The sequence below is a fragment of the Felis catus genome, chromosome B3 (assembly GCF_018350175.1).
Source record: "Felis catus isolate Fca126 chromosome B3, F.catus_Fca126_mat1.0, whole genome shotgun sequence".
In the NCBI taxonomy this organism is placed as follows: domain Eukaryota; kingdom Metazoa; phylum Chordata; class Mammalia; order Carnivora; family Felidae; genus Felis; species Felis catus.
Genome location: NC_058373.1, coordinates 105805192 through 105832277, shown reverse-complemented (window position 1 = coordinate 105832277; position 27086 = coordinate 105805192). Strand labels below are relative to the sequence as shown.

The window sequence follows — 27086 nt, the reverse complement described above, 5'->3', positions numbered from 1 at the left end:
GTTTGAAAAACAAAACTGTTTTTAATCCTTTTATAAATGGAAGCTTTATATTTCAAATATTTTAACTGGTTGCTTGGAAGGTATCTTTTCCAAACAGAAACGTTTTTTTAAGCATAGAGACTTTTGAAGGGCATTTGAAAACCCAAATGGTTTACATTAAACCTACACGTTCAGAGCTCTAAGTTTAGAGTTCTTTTAGAAAGCTCAAGAACTTATTTTTAAAAGCAAACAAACAATAATAACATGCACATGTTAAATATAAATCATTTTTAAAAATAGTGCACTAGAACTAATGAAGGCATGTAACTTTTCTCCTTTCATTTTGAAACGTAAAAATCAACCTTGTCTGTCGTATCTTGCACAAACGGACATTCTTTTAATTGTACATTTAAAGCAGCTGTTTGGCATCAGGTTGGGTCAGCTTCACTTCTTTTTTGCCTAAGAACTTTGGCCAATCTCTTAGATTCAACTGAGATTCCCTACAACTACCCAGTTAAGATTTTTTCCCCAAGGGCTTCATTCTTTTTCTCATACAGTGACAGTAAGAAATTCATTGAATTCCAATTAATTTGCTCCCTTGAATCTCAGTTCACCCCTAAAAATGAATAACTGAAATTATCATTGACACCCCACTTTTTATTTTTGAGGATTCAAACTATGCAGGCACAACAGGTAAGCTGAAGTATGGATGGGTACCTGTGATTCTCAAGAGAGTAGAAAAATAGATGATTTAAATGAAACTTGAGGCTTTCTTGGCCGGGGGGTGGGGTGCAAGGAAGGTGTGTGTGTCACCAGTTCAAACACAGAAGACAATCAAAATGAGACCTGCCATGTATAGACCAAGTCCTTACCTAAGGTACTATTTCCGGTCTCTTGGTCCACTTGAGAAGGTGAGCCAGGGCTGGCAGACAGGTGCACTGGTCTCGAGAATTCAGAAATTCTTGCATTACTTAATTGTGCAAATGTGATCCGAATTCCTAGCCCTATTTCACAGAGCAGAACCGGCTATATCTCATTTCACATGGTAAGAAACACTCAACATTTTGCATTTACATTTAATTTTAAGCATCATATTTATCTTTTCTAAGACTGTGTCTAGCAGATATGATTATGTTAACATGGGTGGTATGATCCTCACCACAGTTAGACAGATGACAGGCGGCTTGTTACAGAAAGCTTGCACTAAAGGTTTTTAAAGGACTCTTACTTTAAAGATTGGCACCAGGGGACATAGCCATGAGAATTCTGTCTTGCTGTCACTTTGTTAGAAAGAGTTGCTTTGAGCCAACACCCAAACATACTGATGCATTTAAATACAGAAGTCAATATAAAACCAGCAAAAACTTTTATACCCTTTCTTTTCTATTTTACATGTCTCTGACTCTTCCTGTGTCTTAAATAGATTGACTATAGTCTTAAAAGTCTGCAGAAGATTCCATTTACTAACTAACACTTTACTGATTAGGCTGCTTCAATTTCTCATTATTATTAACAGTGCTCCTGGTGAGACCACCCCTTCCCAAGCCTTAATTCTTATCAGGATTTGATAGATGGCTATAGAAAGGGACTCTATATGGATGTAGATGTGGCACAAAGCAATTCCAGGGTTGCTGTTCATGCTGGATTCATGCGCAACTTTCCAGGCTGTAGGTGATGGCCCCGTCTACAGAATTTGAAACAATCCCAGGAAGATACGTTGCCCGTCACCTCTTTAGAGAAGGTGATCTCTACTCCTGCTTCTTCAACATTATTCATGTGATTCTTCCAAGGTTCCCAACAGACTAGTCGCAAAAAGGACACTACAATTAAATTGATTGCCCACCTCCCCTAAAATTAAGAAATACTACGAATATTATAAAACTAAGAAACCATTAAGATGAATTCCATCATTCTTTGACTTCCTAAATCTTCACACTCCTCCAACTCTGACTCTACAAGATGCTCAACCCTCTGAGTTCATTCTCTATCACTCTGACCCTTACTGGGTAAAATGCCTTATTAAGACCTGATTATAACACCAGCTAAGGGCAATACCTGGGGGGTTATAGTTGCTGCCCAAATGTTGGGGGCAATGCTGTGAAGTTGAGAGCAAGTAATTTATTCAGAAGATGAACCCAGGAAATGCTGGTAAGGGGTGAGGAAAAGAGATTGAAAAATGAAAGAAAACCATAAAGGATCCATTTTCGAGCATATTAATATTGTAGGCAATTGAAGCTCAATCCCACCGAGGATCTTGAGAGACAGTATTGGACATGTGTCACAGTCATCCTCTCTGAGGGGCAAGGAAGCTGGAGAAGTTTTTCACCAGCTCGCCAGGTATCTTTGTTTTGTGGCTGATTTCAGGGCAGGGATTAACCCTTTGGCACTTTTGCCTTGCCCTTTGCAAGGGCTGGGATTGCTCCCAGAGTCAGATACAAACCCTCAGACTTTGACTACAGAGAGGTAGGTCCTCGGGCAAGTACCAATCATGCCTGCTCCAGGGGTCATCCATGACGTCATTTTTCAGATGTGCGAACTGATAAATTGCTTATTTTCGTTTAAGAAAATTTGAGTTGGGTTGATGTTACTTTTAACCAAGTGAATCCTGACTAATCCATATAGCAGACATACATTGCATACCTACATACACTGTAAAATTGTGAGAAATACTAAGAAGAATGTGATACAGGACCCATATCAAACATAATAATTACTATGATGAATAAACTTGACACTTCTTAATAGTTATAGTTTGAATTTAGTGGCCATTGGCTACACATTGGTCCTTATGCTAGCCGTTTACATGGTACTAAAAATAGTTATATTTTTTTTAGTCCTTGACTTGAGCCAAGATTTTTAATTGTATTATTTTGTTTAATACATATGTTGTTTTATTTGGCAAGGGAGGAATTAAGGTTGCCAATAACCTGACCTTGAGATGGGGGGATTTCTCTGGATTATCGGGGTGAGCACGATATAGTCACAAGGGTTCTTTTAAGTAAAAGACGGAGGCAGAAGTGTCAGAGTCAGGGAACCTTGAAGATGCTGATGTTGAAGATGAAGGAAGAGGCGCAAGCCAAGGAACGCAGACAGCCTCTATAAATTGGAGAAGACAAGGAAATGCATATCTCCCTTTTGCCTCCAGAAAGAATATAGCCCCTTGACACGTTGACTGTAGCTCAGTGAGACCCCTTTTGAATTTATGATCTCCAGAACTATAATCATAAATTTGTGTTCTAAGCCCCTAAGGTTGTGGTAATTTGTTACAGCAGCCATGGGAAACTAATCCACTGCAACGAGGCGGGGGCGGGGGGGGGGGCGGTGGGGACCATCTGTAGAACTAGCTATTCCCAAGGTTCCAGAAATAATTGTGGTGTTGATGTGAGATCACTTAGAAGGGTTACATTACCACTCAGATCCTGAAGAAGTATTGCCTCAGCACACCATGAAAAATTATAAGGAAAAACTTACATTTAAAGGTAGGACTGCTTAAAGATATTCTATTTGAGTGGAAGCTTAGCCTAGTGAGTTAGGGACTGATCCTGGGCGAAGACTTCCCTGGGGGTTGTTTTCTCCTAATAGTATAATAAATGTTTCTTGACAAATCACTGGATGCATTTTCCTTTTTCATACTCTTACAGTGAATCTTAGAATGTTTTTTTTCCTTATTCATAGAGTATAATAAAAATAAAATAGGATCTGATAAATCCTACTTTACTTGGGTCTCTTTTCTTTTTGAAGTCTAATACCATTTTTTAAACACACACTAGCAAACAATCTATTCATACCACAAATCTGGAAAAAAAGTTACAATTTTTATTGTTTCAATGTAAGTTGAAATATCTGTATATAGAGAGATTAGATTTATGGTCCTTTCAAGAATATCTATCATTTCTATATTGATGCATTTGTTATTTCAAAGTATGTACTCCAATTGGTATATTGACTTTAATAGGTACCTATTTGAGGAAGTGTTTCTAATTGTCCTGTGACACTTCCAAAATATATTTTTAGTTTGTAAATCAGATAATAACAAAAGTTATTCCACAGTGCCAAGGGCTTGTGATTCACAAGATCTGGTTCACTGGTGGAAGAGAATGGTAGGTTGTGAGGTAGGTTTGATCTGATAGGAATAGCTATATAAACACCAAGGCTATCTCCGAAGAATTTCTCTGAGAAATAGGACAATCATTTGGCTGCATTGTCAGGTCTCATATTAGAGTCAGGTTTCATCAACATAATGGTTATTTTCCTCCCCAATAGGTAGTATTTATTCCTTCATGCTGAGCAGCAAGGAAAAGAATAGGAAATGAGGACTAGAAAAAGACCTCAGGGTAGATAATCTATCCAAATTCATCTTGATTGGGCAAACTAACTAATAGTACATATTTTTGAGCCTACAGAAACATTTCCCAAGAATAAACTATATTGGACTCATCTGCCTTTAAATGCCAGCATATAAGTGATTAAACGGTAATATTTGAACAAAGTCCCCTCTCTATTCTTAAGTTGACTGACATTCCTCAGAAACAGATTCCCCCCCCCCCCTAAATTTTCACAGACCAGAATAGTTTATGTCAGGATACAACTGGAGTTCAAATTTCATTTCGCCTTGTGTGAATATTTTGGGATTGTTTACTTCCGTATATTGTTTAAATATGAGATCACATTTTTCTGGGAAAGAGATGGGAAAGAGATCTTTCTTGTTGCGTGTTTTGTGTTTTGGGGGAGGAGCCATCTTATGTTAAGGCAATCTGGCCTCCTGTGCCTCTCATTCTACTGGTCTGTACTATGTAATAAAGATGATTGCTTCCCAGTCTATAGGTACATACTGTTGATTGCTTTTGTGGCCTACTACTTGATGGGGGCGAAGATATTTCAAGCTTTGGAGACAGACATTCAGGAGGAATTGAAAAATTCCTTTTTGGAGGCCAGAGAAGCTTTAATGAGTAACTATGCCAACATCACTCCAGAAGAGCTTGAAATCTTTTTGCAGGTAAGAGATAAAGGGGTTTTGTTTTGAAAGTTATAAATTTGCTGATCATGTGTCTTGCTGTAGATAGGTTTTATAGAATGCCTTCTTGTCTGTTTTACCTAAACTTGCATTGTAATAGCACTAGTTTTCTGTCATCTGGAGAGGGAAAAAAGGTATAAGCCCTTCTAGGAGACATAAGGAAAACAGTAAGAGAATACAAAGGAGTAAGATAGATACAGGTAAGAGGAAAAATGACAGAGCAGATACAGCAAGGGCACAGGAACTCTAAAAGATATCCTGAGGGTCAGGAAAGAATAACTAGTATTGAACTAACTCTTCCATTGACACTAATTGTAAAGCAAAACAAAACAAATATTACAAAAATAACTGTCTGAAAACACAGGAGTATAAGCAAAGCAGGTGGGTCCCAAAAAGGGAATGACCATTTAAAGCAATACGTGAGCTGAAGTCCACATTTACTTGTCTTTTCCTCTGTGAGTTACTTCCCAGTTACCTTGGTGGTGGGTAGTAAGTCCTAGCAGAAAGCAGCAGCCTTACTAGGCTGAACTGACAAGAAGTCAGAATGTGGGGTTCTAACAGTGGCTGAGATTTGAGAAGAAATTCCCAGAAAGGAGGATTCCTCAAAGTGAGAAAGCCCACAAGTGCCAAGTCTGCTATGAATTCCTCTCAAGCTGTTGGCCAACTCCTTAGTTATGCATTTGCAGAGTAAGACCTTAGAGAAACAAATGAAAGCAGCATCTGTGATTCTAAAGAGCTGCGTAGAGACTTTAGCAGCCATCCATGGCTGGGGAGACAGAAATTGGAGTTCAAGACTCACCAAGTTAGAGGGATTTGGTGACCACCCTGAGTTGTCTGTTGAGATCCCAGAAACACCACACCCTAGAAGTAAAACTGAAAATACAGCAAGCTCTAACAAATTATATCATTTACTCTCAACAGGAGTAAGGAAATCTGCTGGTATTCCATCTGCCTGCCAAATAAAACTCCAAACCCTCTTTTTTAAGGAAGATAACATCATTCCGAGTCTCTACATATTTTCATATACAGTGGCCAGCATCCAATGAAAAATTAGGAGGTATGATTAAAAATGGAAACAACTGACTGGAAACTAACGGAACCACAGGCATTAGAAAGAGACCAACAATTTGATAAAGAGTCATCATCTAAAGACATTAAAATAAGTATGGTTAATAGTTTAAGAAAATCTAGGAAAGACAGAAAATTTTTCTACTGTAAGTACCTGGAATGCTTAAAAAACTGTCTAACAGTATTATAGAGATGGAAAACAGATTAGTGGTTAACAGAGGCTAGGGATAGGGGTTGTTTTGGTAGATGTGACTATAAAGGGGTAGGTAGCATGAGGGATATTTTTGTGTTTTGTTGATACAATAGTTCTGAATCTTGATTTTAGTGGTAATTACAGAAGTCATTACATGCTCTTTAAAAAAAAAAAAAGCTTTCTAGGGGCACCTGGGTGACTCAGTCGTTTAGGTGTCCGACTTCTGCTCAGGTGATGATCTCACGGCTTGTGGGTTCAAGCCCTGCATCAGGCTCTATGCTGACAGCTCAGGGCCTGGAGCCTGCTTCAGATTCTGTGTCTCCCTCTCTCTGTACCTCCCCCACTTGCACTCTGTCTCTCTCTCACTCTAAGATAAATAAACATTAAAAAAATAAAAGATTGAGACACTGTTCACATATGGTACAATTTACTTATTTAAAGTTCACAATTCAATGGTTTTTAGGATATTCAGAGTTGTGCAATCATTTTATGTTGCTGTTGTCTAGTTTTGCCATCAGTCATGCAAGTCTTACAGAGAGCGTTGGGAACAAAACCTCCTTACCTTTCTCCCTTCCTACCTTCCTTCCTTTAATAACTATTGTGTATATCTGCCTGCCCCACGTCTAACGAATAATGCTGAACTTGAAGTACCTCTGGGAAATTTATGTGAAAAGCAGTGTTCATACTCATGGCAGATTGTGTCTATTTTTCTTTTGAATTTGGGCTTTTTGTCTCTGTTTCTTTAGTAATCAATTTCATTTCTTTAATGGCTTTTAGCAGTACTTCACAATTCAGATTTAACTATAATTCTTGCTTTTCAATGCAGCGTTTTACTATTTTGTTTTGTGTGGTTTTGGGAATTATTTTAAGGGAATTTTAGGTAAGTAGGCAAGAAAAAAGAGCCCATCTCACTACTTAAAATTACAGGTAGCCCTAATGTCACCTTTATGCCATTCTTTGTATACTATTTACAAATGATTTTGGTGTCCACCATTTCAACCAGCAATCCACACACAGCCCTCCTAGAGAGTCACTCAGAGACATGGCCATAATTAAAATTTGTTTACAGTCTGTCCTTATCTTACATAGCCTATCGGCATCATTTGCCACCAGTGACTCTCTCCTTCTTGACAGACTTTCTTCACGTGGCTTCTGGGAAACCACACTCCTAATTCTGATTTTCCTCCTGTTTTACAGGTGGTTTTTTCTTGGTTGCCTTCGCTGGTTCTATTCTTCTCAATAATGTTGAAGAGCTCTTGGGTGCAGTCCTCAGACCTTTTCTCTTTTCTCTTTATACTTGTTTCCTTTGTGGTTCGTCTCTCTCATGGCTTGTAAATATCACGTATGTGCCAAGAACGCCCCCATTTTTATCTCCAGCTGAAGCCTTTCCCACAAATTCCAGACTGTAAATCCACTTGCCTATTTGAAATTTCCACTTGGATGTCCAACAAAGCACTCAGGCTCATCATTTCCAACAATGAGCACCTCTCTTTTCCTTTCAAAAGGAAAATCTGCCACCCACCCCAACCACCACCTTCCTCACTTCAGTTGGTGGCAACTCCATTCTTTTGGTTGCTCAGGTGAAGAGTTGCATCATCCTTGACTGTGCTCTTTCTCTTAGTTTTAATCTCTCAGGAAAACCTACTGGCTGGGCCTTGGAAACATATTAGATTCCCACTGTTTTTCCTCCCTCCCCTCCCCCAACATTGCTGCCACCTGGTCTCACTGGGCCACCATTTGGTCTCTTCTGGAACTTCTGGAGTTCTGCAGTATTCTCCCAACAGGTCTCCTGGTTCTGACTTTGCTCTCTATATTCTCTTCTAAATACAGCGGCCAAAGTGATCTTTCTGGTATCCCTTTGGTAGGTAAGTGCTCAAAACTTTCAGTGACTCCCCCCATTTCCTTCAGGTAAAAGTCTTGAATCTTACATGAACTGGTCTTCCTCCTCTATTTCCTTTTCCATTACTCTGCCCTCAACTTTGCTCTGGTCACTGTGCTTGATGTCGCTAGAATAGTCCAGGCTCTTCCCTTTGATCTAGTTGTTTCCTCTGCTTGGAATGTTCTTTTCTCAAGTATTTGGCTAACTTTTTCACTGCCTCTAAGTCCAGCCCAAGTCTTACCTTCTCAGTGAGGCTTTCTCTGACTATCTCCCTTGTCCCACCTTATTGTGCTCTACTTATCTCTTATCACCTCCTAACATTATACAATATTTATATTTATTTCCCTAAGCTAGAATCTAAATTCCACAGTGGCATATTTCTTTCCATATTGCTTTAAGGGAAAGTTCATACATTTCACCAAGTTAATGCTTACTTGTTTTGGTTTTACCTTGTGGACACTGCCCTTTTCTGTAAAAAAATGGAGTAATCCCCTTAGGAAATGAAATTCTTTATTTTAGTTGGAATTTTAAGAATTCTTTTCCATTTGTGGCATCTATATTAAGCACAATAGGTGAGTAAGATGCTTTGTTTTTAGTTTAATTTAGTTTTTTTTTTTAATTTAGAATGCCAATGCACGGAACTTTGCATAAGTCATAACCCCTTCAAACCTACAAATTCAGAACCTGCTTTTATTGTTAAGATGACATTTCATCAGTACATGCAACCTCCCCTTTATTTGTATTTTTAGATCATTTGTCACTTCCATAACAAATTTGATGTGTCTTTTCTCTTTAGTGGGTGGTCCTGGCAATGGCATTTCCATCTTGTCTTCCAACATACGAGTGAGATAAGTAGCAAAGCAAGAACCAGTCAGATTTTCCAGGACTGCTGATAGATCTAAGATGTCTACAAGTTTCTCTGGAATTCAGCTCAAACTTGGCTAGACAATTTTGTAATTTTTAAAACAAAAAGTTACCATAGGTTTCTACTAAACTTTAGACAATTATAGGGTATTTTAATTTCAACTAAGAGTTATTGGGGTTTACAAAAAGAATAAGCACAACTTAAGATAGCCATTGCCAAAGACCGTAAGGAGACTCCTAGGAAATACCAGTTTAGACTGCCAGAGACCTCTGGCACTGCTGTGGAATTTTCCTCCTCATGGGACTAGGACTAGAGAAGGTTAATAATGACTGTTATTCTCAGTATGGCATGCTCAGATATATTTCCTTTACTAAAAATAGGGTGCACATTTACAGTTATGGAGAATGTGATGCCTGCAAATTCCCAGCAAAATAATCACATTTGTTAGAAACTGTTCTTACTTGCTTATTATATTTCAGTAAAAGAACTGGGAGAATCTCGGACTTTTAGGGATCCACATAAGATCAGACTGTTGGGAATGGATGTCACCGTGACCCATGGTTTCTGCCCTGAGGATAATAACAACAAGGTCTGAATGACCGCTTCCTTTGGTGTATGGCCTGGTGGTGCGCACAGAAGTCCAACTGATTGGTGGATATAGAGAGCAAGATGGAGTCACTCATGTCAAGCAGGGACATAGGCAGTCAAGGGCATTGGTGCTAAGATGAGATGTTGCTGAAACCAGCACAGGCTGATGACACAGCAGAACCAGAAGAGGCCCATAAAGGCCTAAGACTGGTTAAGCATCTTCAAAAAGAGAGGACTTTTGCAGCAATGGTCAGCCCTCCAGAAGCTGACCCTTCCATATCTGACTGCATCAGAAAGGCAGTTGCTGATGAGAGGTCTGCCTGACTGATCTCTGAACATAACAGAGATCTTCCACTGCTTGAATATAATAAGCAGCGTGTTCAGAGAGCTGACCCAGGCTGAAACGAGCCCTCATCTCACTTGTGCACTCATGCACAGACTCCACATTTGCTTCACTAAGTTCTTACCCCTTGTTGTATCTTCCTTGTGATTTTGTTTTATGCTCTGTTTTGTGTGATACATAAGAAGCTAAGTTAAATGTGTAGTGAAATGTCATCGGGTTTGGAATACTGAACCTGCTTTACAATTATGTTAGCCTTGCGGGGCGACTGGGTGGCTCAGTTGGTTGAGCATCCGACTTCGGCTCAGGTTATGGTCTCACGGTTTGTGAGTTTGAGCCCCGCGTCGGGCTCTGTGCTGGCAGCTCGGAGCCTGGAGCCTGCTTCAATTCTGTGTCTCCCTCTCTCTCTGCCCCTTGCCCACTCATGATCTGTCTCTGTCTCTCAAAAGTGAATAAATGTTAAAAAAAATAAAAAAAAACCAATTATGTTAGCCTTGCTTTATGATTAAATAGAGCTGACACTGTGGAAAGACACAACTCATGTATGTACCTTTATAGCCTGCTTGCAACAGTGGGCAAATTTTGTCATCTGATCCCTAAGCCATTCCAGTCTGGGCCACAGTAGATGAATAATTCTAACTTCAGGCAGTTCAACCGTATTCAATGGTTCTGTTTAACAGGGGGTTAAGAGGGGTGAAACCATTTGACCATTCTCTATCATATGATGTTCTCATATTTTCTTCTTGATGAGACAGAATCAAAGTACCAGCTTGCCTGAAGAATGGACGTAGTCCTTACTTTGCAGTCCTGGAACCAGTCAATAAGCCTACTTTGCCTTTATTCTTAAGACACATTCTTTTTTTTTTTTTTAACATTTATTTATTTTTGAGACAGAGAGAGAGAGCATGAATGGGGGAGGGTCAGAGAGAGGGAGACACAGAATCCGAAACAGGCTCCAGGCTCTGAGCTGTCAGCACACAGCCCGATGCGGGGTTGGAACTCATGGACCGTGAAATCATGACCTGAGCCGAAGTCGGCCGCTTAACCGACTGAGCCACCCAGGCGCCCAAGACACATTCTTTTAAACAAATGTGAGTTAAGGCGAACTATGAATTTGTAGGAGTTCAGGCATGACTTTAAATGGGCATGAACTCCTCATGTTGTAATGACTTTAACATTGCCAGGCTGTTTAAAATATCACCACAGGCAATGAAGGGAGCTTTTGTGTGAAGTCCATGAAGAATTGTGAAACTTTGGTATGGCATTCTTCCCCAACCTGTGTGTGTGTGTGTGTGTGTGTGTGTGTGTGTGTGTGTGTTGATAGTGTATTCCTATTCTTTTGTAGCATTGAAAATAAAAATTGAGGGTGCCTGGGTGGCTCAGTCGGTTCTGTCTGACTTTGGCTCATGTCATGATCTCATGGTTCTTGGGTTCGAGCCTCGTGTTGGGCTCTGTGCTGACAGCTTGGAGCCTGGAGCCTGCTTCAGATTCTGGTTCTCCCTTTCTCTCTGCCCCTCCCTGCTCATGCTCTGTCTCTGTCAAAAATGAATAAACGTTATAAATAAAATAAAATAAAATAAAATAAAATAAAATAAAATAAAATAAAATAATAAAATAAAAATTGAACTTAAGAGCCATGGGCATAGAAGGAATAAAATTGTTTAGTTCATCAACTGCTTTCACAAAAGCAACCAAAATCCACAACTTACAGAAATGAAATTATGTTACATTTTGTGCTATCTATAGGCACCAAATACCAACATGTATAGATTAAAATTAGATTCAGCAGCAAGATTGACATATTCAAGTTTAACTATATGCAAAGTAGCAAAATTCTCCATTTTTGTTATCCCATAAATAGGTTTTATAAGTGGTTATAGCAGAATCCACAAAAAAAGTCTTTTTTGTGTGCAGCAATACATGATTAATTTCACATATCATTGAATATACTTCCACAATGTAATTCTTAAAGACTGGTAAGTATTTTATTGGGCCATTTTACTCAGCATATGCCTTCTAATGTTAGATACTTATGTTAGTTTCCATTATTTAGTCAAATAATGCTTTAGTGATATTCTTATACACTTTTCTGATCATTTCCCTAGGAGAAATTCCCAGATATAAAATGGCTGGATAATACTTTTAAAAGTTATAAGTCACAACAAAGCATTGACAACAAAACATCAAAAGTGCATGTTCCAAGGAATAGTAGTATTGAGCAGATAATAAATTTGTTTTTTATCATCCATCAGGTTATGGGTCAATTGCTCCCAGAACTCCTAGGGGTCAGACATTCTGTGTCTTCTATGCTTTATTGGGGATTCCTCTAACTATTACATTACTGAAATTTGTGAGTAATCACAACCATTTTCTGGACTTAGTAAACACCTTCAGACTATGGGAATGAGAGAAGTAATGTTTACTAAATGATTTTTTTTTCTCTTATATATGCTTGGATTCATAGCCTTACATAGAATAAGTACACACACTAAATAAATTCTTGTTAAATGCATGCTAAAATATCTGTGCGTGTGTGTGTGTGTGCGTGTGTGTGTGTGTGTGTGTGTGTGTGTGTGCAGCTATATATGTGTTTGTATGTGTTTTTGTTATGCTTGCCCTGGCTGTATTTTTTATGGAACTCCTAGATCAAGAAAAGGGTATTCAGACCAAAATAACAGCAGCGCTTTATTTTTCCTCTTCAGAAAACATAAGTATTATTTGAAAGAACACTTGTAGTATGTTATATAATGCATCTACATAGATTTACATACACATATTTATAACCATGATTTTCTTTGATTCCCTGGACCACCTTATGAGCTAAGTATGGTAAAACCTAACATGTAGATTTTCTACAGGAGTTTATCCTCTTAAATTCAGTTCTTCTGATTCTAGGTTCTGAGCTCCCTTGCCTCCTAATCCATTTCTTGATACTGTTAAGGGCAAGAAATTCTTTAAGGTTATAGGTTACAAAAGTATATCATTGGAAGAGCTATTGGGAAAAGTGCTAGGCAATTTGTCTTAAGTTGGGGCAAAGTGAGAAAGAGAGAGATGATGTGAGAGGATGGCCCATTCCTGATGCTGAAGATATCCCAGAAAGAGGTATGCAGAGAACATGAAGACAAGCAAATATTTGTTCCAAATCCAGCAGGATTTGGATCAGGTGTTCCTGCAACCCAGACTGCACCTTAGCAATGACCCCTTAAGCCTAACTAATCCATTTAAAATACACAACTGAGGCAGGATGCTCCCTTCCCTTCCTCTCTGGACTCATATGCATTGGCTTAAGAGTGATACTTGAAAGGCCAGCTTGATGTCTAAACAGGCCTGCTCTAAGCCAGTTGTCCCAGGCCTTCTTAGGACAGAGCAGTGCTGAGTAAGAGTGCTAGCTGGTGGTTCCTTTTCCAGTCTCAAGGAAGTGGAGTCCAGAGAAAGAAACTCCTTGGAGATTATTTGGCCACTTACTGTGCAGTAGCGGTCAATGAATGCTCTTGTACTTTACCCATTCCTACCAGCAATTCTTTCTTGGGGGTGAATAGAGAGGCAAGAGCTTTGAGCATATCTTAGGGACCAAAAATTCTCTGCGAAACAGTTCAACCAGAGAAGTTTCTTGCCCCTTCAAGGAAGGAGATCATATAGCATCTGAAAAGATTCTACCTGTTCCACCCCAACTCCCACCTGGGACCATGTTATCAACAATTGTAATTATGTCTGATATCAAAGACTTGGCCATTTCAGAAACTCAGCATCTCTTGGATGTTGCCTTCCAAAGCCTATTGGAGGCCAAGGCTGTACCTTATTTACATGGTTATAGATATATCTAAAGAAACTCATCAGAGAGAGTCACTGAGGTGCACCAGATAACAGAATGACCCAAATACAATTACATCAGTGACCTAGCATACCCTGAGTTTGCCACCATCATACAAAGTTAAACAAAAGGAGCTATTAACAGAAGTAACCTTAGAAAATGAAATCCTGAATATTAATCTCTTGTTCCTAAAGTTCCTTAACAGTCCCAAAATATATACTAAAAGTTAGCTGTCTAGTTCTTCTACTTTCCTCTAATTCTGCCCTAATCTTCTATGGGTGGGTTATATAGGCTTGAGCATCTTTAAAGTTGAAAATGAATCTCTGTTTTCAAATTTCTAGGAAAAAAACGACATATAAGAATTTTATTACATCAGCTCCATAGTCCCACAAATTTAAAAAATACTGCAAATCTCACAATGCAATATAATTATTGCAATAAACATATATAAACACTAAAATTTAAGGAAATATTGACAAGATGTCCCTTTACAATAATAAATCAAAAGGCATGTATAGCTGTCAGTAACGTCTCTCCTGTACGAGGTACTTTATAAGTGAAAGTTTAAAACATGTTATTTCTAATATCAGTTTACTTATCTGTCTCTTCCCTCCTTCCACAAAACTGTAATTTCTGTGTGGAAAAACTGTCTTAGTTTTACTCTGTATCTTGAGTATTTCTCATGGTACTAATAGAAAAAAAAAACCTCAATAAATGATTATTGAATGAATTTGAATTATATTATAAAAACATTTTATTTTATTTAATTAATTTATTTTTTTTTAATGTTTATTCATTTTTGAGAGACAGAGAGAGACAGAGTGTGATCGGGGGAGGGGCAGAGAGAGGGAGACACAGAATCTGAAACAGGCTCCAGGCTCTGAGCTGTCAGCACAGAGCCCAATGTGGGGCTGGAACTCACAAACTGTGAGATCCTGACCTGAGCTGAAGTCAGACACTCAACCAACTGAGCCACCCACGTGCCCCATATTATAAAAACATTTTAATTAATATGACATAGGCTGTAAAGGGAATATCCAATTTTAAGATGGGAAAATTCATTTATTTTCTCTTATAATTTATGCATAAATTATAATCATCTTTCTCTTTTTTCCTCCTTCACCCTCCCTCCCTCTTTATCCCTCCCCTCATTCCTTCCCTTTGTCCCCTTTTTTCCTTACTTCTTTCTTTTTTTATTTTTAGAGAAAAATTAACATTCACGCACTCCTCTTTTTTTTGGTGACTGGACTTGTCATTTTCATCTACCACCATTACTTTTCATGCATACAGAGGGCTGGACTTACAAGGAAGGACTATATTTTGCATTTATCTCCTTAAGTACCATTGGGTTTGGTGACTATGTACTAGGTAAGTCGATTGAATCTTGGAATTGTATTAGCATTCATAGCCACAGAATTAACAAGATTTGAAGTAAAAGTATCGCCAGAAACATAGCATTTAACTATAGGGGTTAGGGTAGAGGCCAAAACTATTTTACAAACTCCAATCATCTGACAATCCATGAGAGAATCTAAAATAATTCCTTTCCATCCAACTTCCTTCTTTGTTGAGGCCACAGAGTACACTAATTATTGGAAAATGGAACAGAGGAATTCCTTTTAAAGCATGTCACCATTTGCTCATACAGGTATCCAAAATTCATGTGTAATGAAAATACCAGTACAAAAGAAATCCCATGCAACATGCACCTAGTGTCTTTCCCAATAGATAAATCCACTTTCACCTTAGATTAAATATACTGTATAAGAAGGAAATAAAGACCCCCAGACACTAAGTATTTACATACATACCTAAAATTCAACAGTAATATCAAAAAAGTATTTTGTAAGATTATTTTTATAAAGGCTTTTTGTGTTTATAAATCCTTTAAAGGAACAAAGTAAGTCTCTAGGCTATGTATTTTGGGAAACTACCATTGTTCTTGGCTCATCTCTGCCTCAAAATAAGAGTCATATCAAACATTATTCTTACTATGAACATATTTTTTAAAAGTTAGCCCAAAGAACATAGGTATACCACCCCATTTTGCATGCATGCATATGCCTCACACTTATATAGAAGAATTAGTACTCTACATAATAAGGACAAAGGCAAGAATCAGAACATTGATGTATGCTCTACCACAGTCTCTCTGGGTCAATTTGGACAAGCTACTTGGCCAACAGGATTCAATTTGATCTAATATAAAATAGCTGGGGTGAGGAAAACTTTGAACTAGTTGATTTTTTTCCATGTGAAAATATTAATTGTTGTATGCTGAGGAATTAGCCATGACTAAAACTTGGCTCCTGTCTACAAGGAGCACACACTGGAGTAGGGAAGATTTAGATATGTAAATAGACAGTTACAAATCAAGTTCCAATATGCCATAATTGAGTTCAATGTATAGTGCAATGATGTCATCAAGGAAGAAGAAAAAGGCTTACCACATGCTTCAGCTATGGCTACAGGTGAGTCTTCAAGGAGAAGCATAATCTAAGCAGTCTGAGAGTGAGGAATAACTGACAGTCCAGGAAGAATACTTATAAAACCCCTTTAGTTCTAATGTTAACCAATTTCTTTCTTTTCTTAATGTTTATTTATTTTTGAGAGAGAGAGAGAGAGAGACAGAGCATGAGTGGGGGAGGGACAGACAGAAGGGAAGACACAAAATCTGAAGGAGGCTCCAAGCTCTAATTTCCCAGAAGGAACATGTATTGATATCTGGAATTTTGTTTATTGATTACTAGGTCACAGAAGTGGGACGATCTGTTAGTCCCATATTTAGAAAAGTAACACTGAAAAGACAAACATGGTATAAATAGTCATATGGAATATAATATTCATTTCAGAAGTATTCTTATTTCCAGTTGATCTTTAATAATCAGCAATTAGACTCTAAATGTGGACAGTTTTATGGGTTTAGACTAATGTAGTATAGTTTATGACGGAGAAGAAAAAATCAGAAGTAAAAGTCATGTTCCAATGACTTACTTTTTGTGATTTACTTTTTGCCTTTAGGTATAAATCCTTCCCAGAATTACTCAAAAATTTACCCAGCAATAATAATACTTTGGTGTTCGGGGCGCCTGGGTGGCGCAGTCGGTTAAGCGTCCGACTTCAGCCAGGTCACGATCTCGCGGTCTGTGAGTTCGAGCCCCGCGTCAGGCTCTGGGCTGATGGCTCAGAGCCTGGAGCCTGTTTCCGATTCTGTGTCTCCTTCTCTCTCTGCCCCTCCCCCATTCATGCTCTGTCTCTCTCTGTCTCAAAAATAAATAAATGTTAAAAAAAAATTAAAAAAAAATAATACTTTGGTGTACTTTTGGTCTTGCTTGGATTACTCTTCTGTTTGATTTATTTTCAAAAATATTGGACAAATCTTCAAAAAAAAAAGCTTGTTTGCGATATGCTATGTCAAACAGAAGAATGTCATCTATGAAAAAAGTTCATATTTCTGGCCTTCTCTGGATTCACAATCAAAGAGAACATCTCAACTTTCTTTTTGAAATAGTGGGACAAGATGATCCAAAAGAGGATACATGTGCTTTAAAAATTTACCTGCCATATGGGTCACACCCACAGTGAAGTTTTGTAATTCATATTTTATTTTGAGTTATAATAAATAATTAAAAATACAAAATCTCAACCATCCTCACCAAATCTTCCATTTTCAAAATCTCTCATTATGTAATATTTAATATATTTAAAACAATTTATGTAATCACATAAGTTAAAAAAATATAAATATCCATGAACCCATCATACAACTTGTGATGTAAAACTAATGACAATATAATTGAAGCTACCTGTGTGTACCTTCCCAATCCTAGCCTCCTTGTTCCCCAGAGGAAAGAGCTATATCCATCCATGTTGTTATTGCATAGGTACAAAGTTATTTTTTTAAAGTAGCTACTCAATTTCTGCTTATACTAGAAGTTCATTTGAATTTCCATTATTCCATATTTTCACTTTGGTATTGGCAGATTAAAAAAATTTTTTGCCCATATAATGGGTATAAAATACTATTTAATTATAGTTTTGCTTTGTTTATTTCTAATTACCATAGAGTTGAGCACCTTGTGTTTCTGGTCATTCTTGTTTTTTTGTTTTTTGTTTTTTTTGTGAATTGCCACTTCATGAATTTTGCCCATTTTTTTCTACTGGGTTACTTGTCTTCTACTTAGTAATTTGTAGGAGTATTTTCTTTATGGTACATTCTGAATGCTAACCCATTTTCAGTTGTATTTACTGAGGATATCATATCCAGTTTGTGGCTTATCTTTTCAGTCTATAGAATACCTTTTGATAAACACAAGCTCTTAATGTAGTTCATCTTTTTCTCTTAACGTTTATTTATTTTTGAGACAGAGAGAGACAGAGCATGAACAGGGGAGGGTCAGAGAGAGAGGGAGACACAGAATCTGAAACAGGCTCCAGGCTCTGAGCTGTCAGCACAGAGCCCGACTCGGGGCTCGAACTAACGGATCGCGAGATCGTGCCCTGAGCTGAAGTCGGCCGCTTAACCGGCTGAGCCACCCAGGCGCCCCCATCTTTTTCTCTTAAAATCACCACTTTTCCAATCTTGTTTTAGAACTTCTTCCATACCTCAAAGTGACAAAGATATTTTCTGATTAATGTATTTAAACCAAATTAATTAAAGACCTAACTTATGTAAGTGACTACCCTAAGCATTGTGAGGAATATGAAAATATAGTCACTGTCTTAAATGGTAATTAAACATTGACTAATATTGGAAGCAGATGAATGAATGCCAATTGTGTGCCAGTCACTCTGGTAAATGTTTTGAATAACGAAGATGTATTGAGCACTCATATGCTAAATATTTTGCATTCATCATTTTATCTAATATTCATAATAACCTCAGAAGTAGGTAAATAATGCCTTTTTACAGATGAAGCAATAGATCTATGATAATTTGCCCAAGTCACTCAGTAGGTTAGGTGCTGAACATAGTTCACTCAGACACAGTAATGTTTCCAAGTCATCTTTTATATACTGTAAGAAAAACATGAAATAATCCAAATAAATTAGCATTTACATTTAAAGAACTGCTAGGTAAAGAGCACTGATTTATGTCTTTTGGTGTCTCCATACCATTTTATATAAGTAAGTGAGTACCATAATTAGGATCACAGTACTTTGGGATCAAAGAGGGAGATGCCTAGGATATAGTGGAAGAAAATCAGAGTTAGCATCAATAAGAAGGTGGAAATGACCTCTGTTTGGATGGCTGAAAATGACTCTAGTAGGTCTAGCAGGTTGGGAGGTTGAGGGGCAAAGGCACAAGGTTAACAGTGCCTAGAAAATGGAGACTTGAAAAGAGACCAGTAGGGCAGGAGGTGAGGTTGAGAATACAAGATTTGATGACTACAGAAGAGAGCTGCATCATGGATGGAAGTAGGACCCATCTGTGACTAAAGAGTGATGATGGGATAAGATTTAACTGAAAGAGTTTAGGAGAGAATAGAAACTCTGAAGGTTTATGATGCTCAGAGTCTGTTAATCACAAAGACAAAGTTTCTTGGTGTTGGCCACTGTATAGACATGGTAATAATTGGGAGCAGGAACTAGCCAAGGCTTCAAATGGAACTATGAAGTGGAGGGATAAATCATTTAGGCAGGCTCAAAGTGTCCACTCAGGTGTAAAAGTCTTAAAAGATGAATGAATCATTGCCCAGTATTGTGCTGGAGAAGAAGCCAAGGACTTCATCTTTTGGTATAAATGCTTGAGTAAGGGATCTAGCCAAACAAGATCTACCATTGTTTTAGGCTTTTTACCCTTGGGTAGGAAGCAGAAGCAGCTTTGGCATGGTGTCACAAATACTTTAGAATATCTTCCTACAGTCTCTGAAGACTGGGAGCAGTGGCTGTTTTGTCTAATGCACAGAAACCAACACAAAAAAAATCAAGGAAAATAAAGAAATAAGGAAATATATCCCAAACAAAATGACGAGATAATCTCCCAAAACGGATTCTAATGAAATGGAGATATAAGATTTACCTGATAGAAAATTTTAAATAACTATTATAAGGATCATCTACAAGATCAAGACAATGCATGGATACAGTGACAACTTCAACAGACAGGTAATTTTTAAAATTACCAAACAGGAATTATGAAGCTGAAGAATACAATAAGTAAAATGAAGAATTCCCTAGTGAAGCTCAACAACAGACTAAAAGAGAAGAAAGTGTCAGAAAACTTGAAGACCAGTCACTGGAAATTATCCTATCAGAGGAACAAATAGGAAAAATAATGCAAAATACTGAAGAAAGCTTAAGGAACACATGGGACACCACAAAACGTATCAATATATGCATTATAGGAGTTCCAGAAGGAAAAGAGAGAGAAAAAAGGGGCAGAAATCTTGTTCAAAGAAATAATGGCTGAAAACTTCCTACATCTGGGGAAGGAAATGGCCATCCAGATCCACGAAACCCAACAAAATCTTAATATGATGAATTCAAAGTAATCCGAACCTAGACATATTATAATCAAATTGTCAAAAATCAAATAGAGTGTTTTAAAATTTTTGTAAGGCAATTACTTACTAAAGACATTACACTGACATACACCTTAGAAATGTGGGAAAGAAGTTAATGAATGCTATTTGGAAGGATGGGTAAGAGAGAGTGAAGAGCAGGGCTCTACATCAAGAAAAGTGCATTCTAATTTATCTTGTCCCTTTGAATTCAAAAAAGTCATGCTGATTAGGTACATAATGTGTGTGTGTGTGTGTGTGTGTGTGTGTGATGAGAACACCTAAAATCTACCCTCATGGAGAATTTTGGAAGAAGCAAGAGAAAGCCAACTTGTCACATACCAGGGAACCCCCATGAAACGATCAGCAGATTTCTCAGCAGAAACTTGGCAGGCCAGAAGGGAATGGGATGGTATATCCAAAGTGTTGAAAGAATGCTATACCTGTCAAAACTGTCCCTCAGAAATGAAAGAGAGATGAAAATATTTCCCAAACAAAAGCAAAGGGAGTCCATCATCACAAGAACTGCCTTATAATAAATGCTAAAGGGAGTTCTTCAAGTTGAAATGAAACAATGCTAAACAGTAATAGGAAAGCATATGAACATTCAAAACTTTCTGGTAAAAGTAAGTAAAGGCTAAAGGTAATATAAGACAAATATAGGATAATGTAAATTATAATGATGGGTAAATCCATTTTAATTCCAGCATAAAGTTAAAAGACAAAAGCATTAAGAACTATGAAAATGTGTTAATGGATACACAATATAAAAGGATGTAAATTGTGACATCAATAACAAATGTGTTTGGGGGAAGTAAAAGCGTAGAGTTTTGGTGTCTGATTGAAGTTATCAGCTTAAAATAGACTGTCATAACCACCATAAGTTGTTTTTTTGTAAGCTCCATGGTAATCACAAAGAATATACCTAGAGAAGATGCACAAAAGAAAAAGAAATCAAGCATATTCATACAATATATCAACAAAAATGCAAAGGAAGACAATGAGGGGAACAGAGAGATGAAGGAACTTCAAGATAGATAGAAAACAACTAACAGAATGGCAACAGCAAGTTCTTCCCTATCAGTAATTACTTTAAAGGCAAATGAGGGGCGCCTGGGTGGCGCAGTCGGTTAAGCGTCTGACTTCAGCCAGGTCACGATCTCGTGGTCCTTGAGTTCGAGCCCCGCGTCGGGCTCTGGGCTGATGGCTCAGAGCCTGGAGCCTGTTTCAGATTCTGTGCCTCCCTCTCTCTCTGCCCCTCCCCCGTTCATGCTCTGTCTCTCTCTGTCCCAAAAATAAATAAACGTTGAAAAAAAAAATTTAAAGGCAAATGAATTATACCCCCGAATCAAAAGACACAGAGAGCTGAATGGATTTAAAAACAAAACAAAACAAAAACAACATTATAAAAAGATTTCACTATATACCATCTATAAGAGACTCATTTTGGATTTAAGGACATAAATGAGCTTAAAGTGAAAGGATGGGAAAAGATATTATATGTAAATGATAACTAAAAGAGAATAAGGGTGGTTATACTTAGACAAAGTAGATGTTAAAACTGTTACAAGAGATAAAGAAGGTCATTATATGAAGATAAAAGGGCCAATTCATCCAGGAAAACATAACAATTATAGAGCACCTATATATAAAGCAAACATTGACAGAACTGAAGGGAGAAATACATAGCAGTACAACAGCAGGAGACTTGATATACCACTTTCAATAATGGATACAACATCCAGACCAAAAATCAAGCATACAGTGGGCTTGAACAACACTAACGACCAAATGGACCTAACAGACATAAACAGAACATTCCACTCAATAGCAGCAGACTGTACATTCTTCTCAGGTGGACACGGAACATTCTCCAGGATAGATCACATGTTGGGTCGCAAAACAAGTCTTAACAAATTCAGAAAGACTGAAATCATACCATGTATCTTTTCTACAAGGGAATGAAATTAAAAATCAATAGCAGAGAGAAAGCTGGGAAATTCATAAATATATGGAAATTAAAGAACACACTCCTGAACAACCAATGCATCTAAGAAGAAATCAAAAAGAACTTAGAAAATAGCCTAAGACAAACGAAAATGAAAACACAACATACCAAAACTTAGGAGATGCTGCACCACAGTACTAAGAGGGAAGTTTATAGCAATAAATGCCTACATTAAAAAAAATGATTTCAAATAAACAACCCAACTTTACACTTCAAGGAACTAGAAAATATTGAACTAAGCCCACGGTTAGCATAAAGAAATAAATAATAAAAATTAGAGCAAAAATAAATGAAATAGAGAATACAAAAACAAATTAAGGGTTGATTAAAAAAATAAAATTGACAACACTTTAGCTAAACACACTTGGATAAAAGAGAGGGATCAAATAATTACAGGGATGCTTGGGTGCCTCAGTTGGTTGAGTGTCCAACTCTTGATTTTAGCTCAGGTCATGATCCCATTTCATTTGGCTCATTTCATTCCTCTTACATTGAGCTCTGTGTCAGGATCCACACTGTGTGTGGAGTCTGCTTAAGATTCTCTCTCTCTCCCCCCCCTCCTCTGTCCCTCTCCCCTGCTCTCTCTCTCTCTCTCAAAATACATACATGCATACATACAGTCAGTCAGAAATGAAAGCAGAGACATTACAACGGATGCCACAGAAATAAGTCATAGGTAACTACTATGAACAAATATATACCAACAAATAGGATAACTTAGAAGAAAAAATTTCCTACAAATATAAAATGTACCAACTCTGAATCATGAATAAATAGAAAATATGAACAAATCTATAGGAGTAAGGAGATTGACTCAGTAATCAAAAGGAGAATGAATGAAAGCCAGAAAAGTTGCAGGAGATAAGAGGAATATATAAAAATCAGTTCTATTTCTATGCACTAGCAAATAAAAATCTCAAAATAAAATTAAGAAATTCCCATTCACAATAGCACCAACAAGAATGAAATACTTAGAAATACATTTAATGAAGAAAGTTCAAGACTTGTACCCTAAAAACTACAAAATATTCTTGAAAATTTTAAAGAAAACCTAAATAAGTGGAAAGACTTATGTTTATATATTGGAAAACAATATTGTAAGAAGAAGATACTCTTTTTTTTAAGTTTATTTATTTTGAGACAGAGAGCGTGCGCGCAAGTGAGGAGGGGCAGAGAGAGAGACAGAGAATCTCAAGCAGTCTCAGCACTGTCAGTGTAGAGCCGGATGCGGGCGGGGCTCAAACTCATGAACTGTGAGATCATGACCTAAGTCGAAATCAAGAATCAGATGCTAACTAACTGAGTGACTCAGGCGCCCCATGAAGATATTCTTTTTTAATGTTTTTATTATTTATTTTTTCAGAGAGAGACAGACAGACAAAGTGTGAGCAGGGGAGGGGCAGAGAGAGGGGGAGACAAAGAATCTGAAGAAGGCTCCAGGCTCTGAGCTGTCAGCACAGAGCCAGACACAGGACTCCGAACCCAGGAACCCTGAGATCATGACCTGAGCCACAGTCAGACCTTCAACCGACTGAGCCACCCAGGTACTACACCCCTTCTTGAAGATACTCTTAAAGTTGATGTACATATTCAATGTATGAGTTTTTCTGTGAAAATTCCAACGGCTTTTTTCTTTTTGCAGAAATTAACAAGCTAATCCTAAAATTCATATGGAAATTCAAAAGAGCAAAAACATCCTTGATAAAGGACAGTTTGAGGACTCTTACTTCCTGGATTAAAAAAATTACAACATTATAGCAATAAAAAAATGTGTTACTCACATAAGGATAGATATACAGATCAAAGGAATAGGAGTGGAGAAATAAACACATACATCTATGGTCAATTGATTTTTAAAATTTTTTTTAACGTTTTATTTATTTTTGAGACAGAGAGAGACAGAGCATGAACAGGGAAGGGGCAGAGAGAGAGGGAGACACAGAATCGGAAGCAGGCTCCAGGCTCCGAGCCATCAGCCCAGAGCCCGATGCGGGGCTCGAAGTCACGGACCGCGAGATCGTGACCTGAGCCAAAGTCGGATGCTCAACCGACTGAGCCACCCAGGCGCCCTGGTCAATTGATTTTTAAATAATTAATAAACTTAATTTTTTAAGAGCAGTTTTAGGTTTACAGGAAAATTGAAAAGAGTAGAGTTTCCAGATACTCCTTACTTCACTTCATAGTTTTCCTTATTATCAATGTCTTGCATTAATGTGGTACAATTGTTACAACTGATGAATCAATACTGATATTTATTATTCACTAAAAGTCCATGTTTTACATTAGGTTTTACTCCTTGTGTTGTATATCCTGTCATGGTCAACTGACATTTGACAAGGATGCTAAGATGATTCAATGGAAAAAGGATAGCCTTTTCAACAAATAGTATTAGGTAAAAGAATGAATTTGGACCCCTGTCTAAGCTAACATCCCATAGAAAAATTAACTCAAACTGGATCAAAGATCTAAGTATAAGAGCTAAAATTTTAAAACTCTTAGAAGAAAAGTTTGAGTGAGTCTTTGTGACCTTTGATCAGACAATAGTTTCTTAGACAAGATACCTAAAGCACAAGGAACCAAAGAAAGGTAAATTGAACTTCATTAAAAATTAAAACCTTTTATGAGTCAAAATATACTATCAAGAAAGTGAAAAGATAATATGCAGAATAGGAGAAAGTATTATTAAATAATATATCTGATAAAGATCTAGTATCCAAAATATGTAAAAAATTCTTACAACAATAAAAAGACAAATAACCGAATTTAAAAATGTGCAAAATAGTTGAATAGACATTTCTCCAAAAAGGATACATAAGTGAATAATAAGCATATAAAAAAGATGCTCAACATCATTAATCACTAGGGAAATACAAATCAAAACCACAATAAAATACCACATTACACATACTAGGACAGCTATAGTAATAATAATATGATAAGGGTTAGCAAGGACGTGGAGAAATTGGAACCCTCTTATCTTGCTGGTGGGACAAGTGGTACAGCCACTATGAAAACCAGATTGGTAATTCTTCAAAATGCTAAAAAGAGTTACCATATGACCCAGAAGTTGTACTCCTAGGTATATACCCAAAATAAATAAAAACATTTGCTTTCACAGAAAACTGTATATGAATGTTCATAGCAGGGTTACTCATAATAGCCAAAAAGTGGAAACAACTCAAATACCCATTAACTAATGAATGAATAAACTCTATGCAGTATATCCATAAAATGGACATTAATTCCTTATCGAATAGATAAATGCTGTATTTTTATCGTATAATATTTCTGTGCAAGCTATACTAAATATATACCTGTATAAATTATGGTTCATGGTAAAATAGTTCATATGTGTGACTAGCTGCAGGATATTAATCTCACTAAATTAAAGTTATAGAAAACTTCTCACCTCCTGCAACGTTCTTGAATTTTTTCTGATTAATCACAGTTATATAGAACTTTAAATTCCATTATGAATACAAATATATACCTAACACATTCATTTTTATTGATTCACTGGAGAAGTCCTAAATCAGGTGTGTGTGTGTGTGTGTGTGTGTGTGTATGTGTGTGTGATACACACACATACACACACACACACACACACATATATATATATATATATATATATATATATATATATATATATACACACACATATACATACAGTGGAATATTATTTGGCAATCAAAAAGAATGAAATCTTGCCATTTGCAACTATGGGGATAGACTAGAGGGTATTATGCTAAGCAAAATTAGTCAGAGAAAGACAAAAATCATATGACTTCACTCATATGTGGAATTTAAGAGACAAAACAGATGAACATAAGGGAAGGGAAGCAAAAGTAATATAAAAACAAGGAGGCGGACAAAACATAAGAGACTCTTAAAAACAGAAAACAAACTGAGGGTTGCTGAAGGGGTTGTGAATGGGTGATGGACAAAATGGGTAAGGGGCATTATGGAAGACACTTGGGATGAGCCCTGGGTACTATACATAGGGGATGAATCACTGGAATCTACTCCTGAAATAATTATTGCACTATATGCTAACTAACGTGGATGTAAATTTAAAAAATAATAATAATAAAATAAATTAATTAAGTTAAATAAATCTAGCTTTATGTCATCATTCGGACCCATAGCTATGAAATTTCACCAGCAATTTAAATGTAAAGATATTCATTCATTGAAACTGAAATAACAATGAAGTCCATTAAAAAAAAAGTTTGAAGCACTTGCAAAAAAATTCTCAACAATAAGCAAGTATGAAAGCTAACAGAATAGATATTTGCTAACCAGAACATACTGAAACGGAACAATATTTAGGAAGTTTTAAATGGCATCCTGAAAGAAATGGTATACTGAATTATTTTCAAGAGGCTTACTTAATTTCAGTAATATTCACAGATAAGCAGAGACTTTGAGGGAATGAAAATGCAAACCAGCAGTGTCACTGCCTCAATATATACCATCAACAGAAATAACACTGACAGAGCAAAGTGTCCTGATACGAACTCATCCAAAACACAGCCAGAAGTGCAATGTTTAATCCTGTTGTTTATAAGTGAATATAATAACATTCCTGGGAGAATATCTAAAGCCAGCTATCTAAATGAACGATGCTTTTGGTAAATGAAACAATATATTTTGAAAACAAAGCTTAGTAATAAAAAAAAAATAGACGTATTTTACATAGAAGTGGATTTCTAAGAGATCTAGTACACCAGAGTTGTTGAATAGTATTGGAAGTTTCAATAAGGTTATCTCAGCACATGGTGTTCAATTTTAAGGGATTTGACTTATACATTCCAGACATTTTACTTTGTTCTTTTTGT

At 37.0% G+C, this 27086-nt stretch overlaps 2 long non-coding RNA genes across 2 annotated transcripts in view; one reads left to right on the top strand and one right to left on the bottom strand.

The window, feature by feature from the left end:
• LOC111560884 overlaps nucleotides 1–27086 on the bottom strand; it is a 114714-nt gene that overhangs the window by 57225 nt on the left and 30403 nt on the right. The gene's annotated exons all lie outside the window — the stretch shown is intronic.
• Nucleotides 4743–10302, top strand: LOC109500860. The gene is made up of 3 exons (XR_002158671.3): nucleotides 4743–4975; nucleotides 5915–6050; nucleotides 9478–10302. It is a non-coding gene; the product is annotated as an uncharacterized LOC109500860 (long non-coding RNA).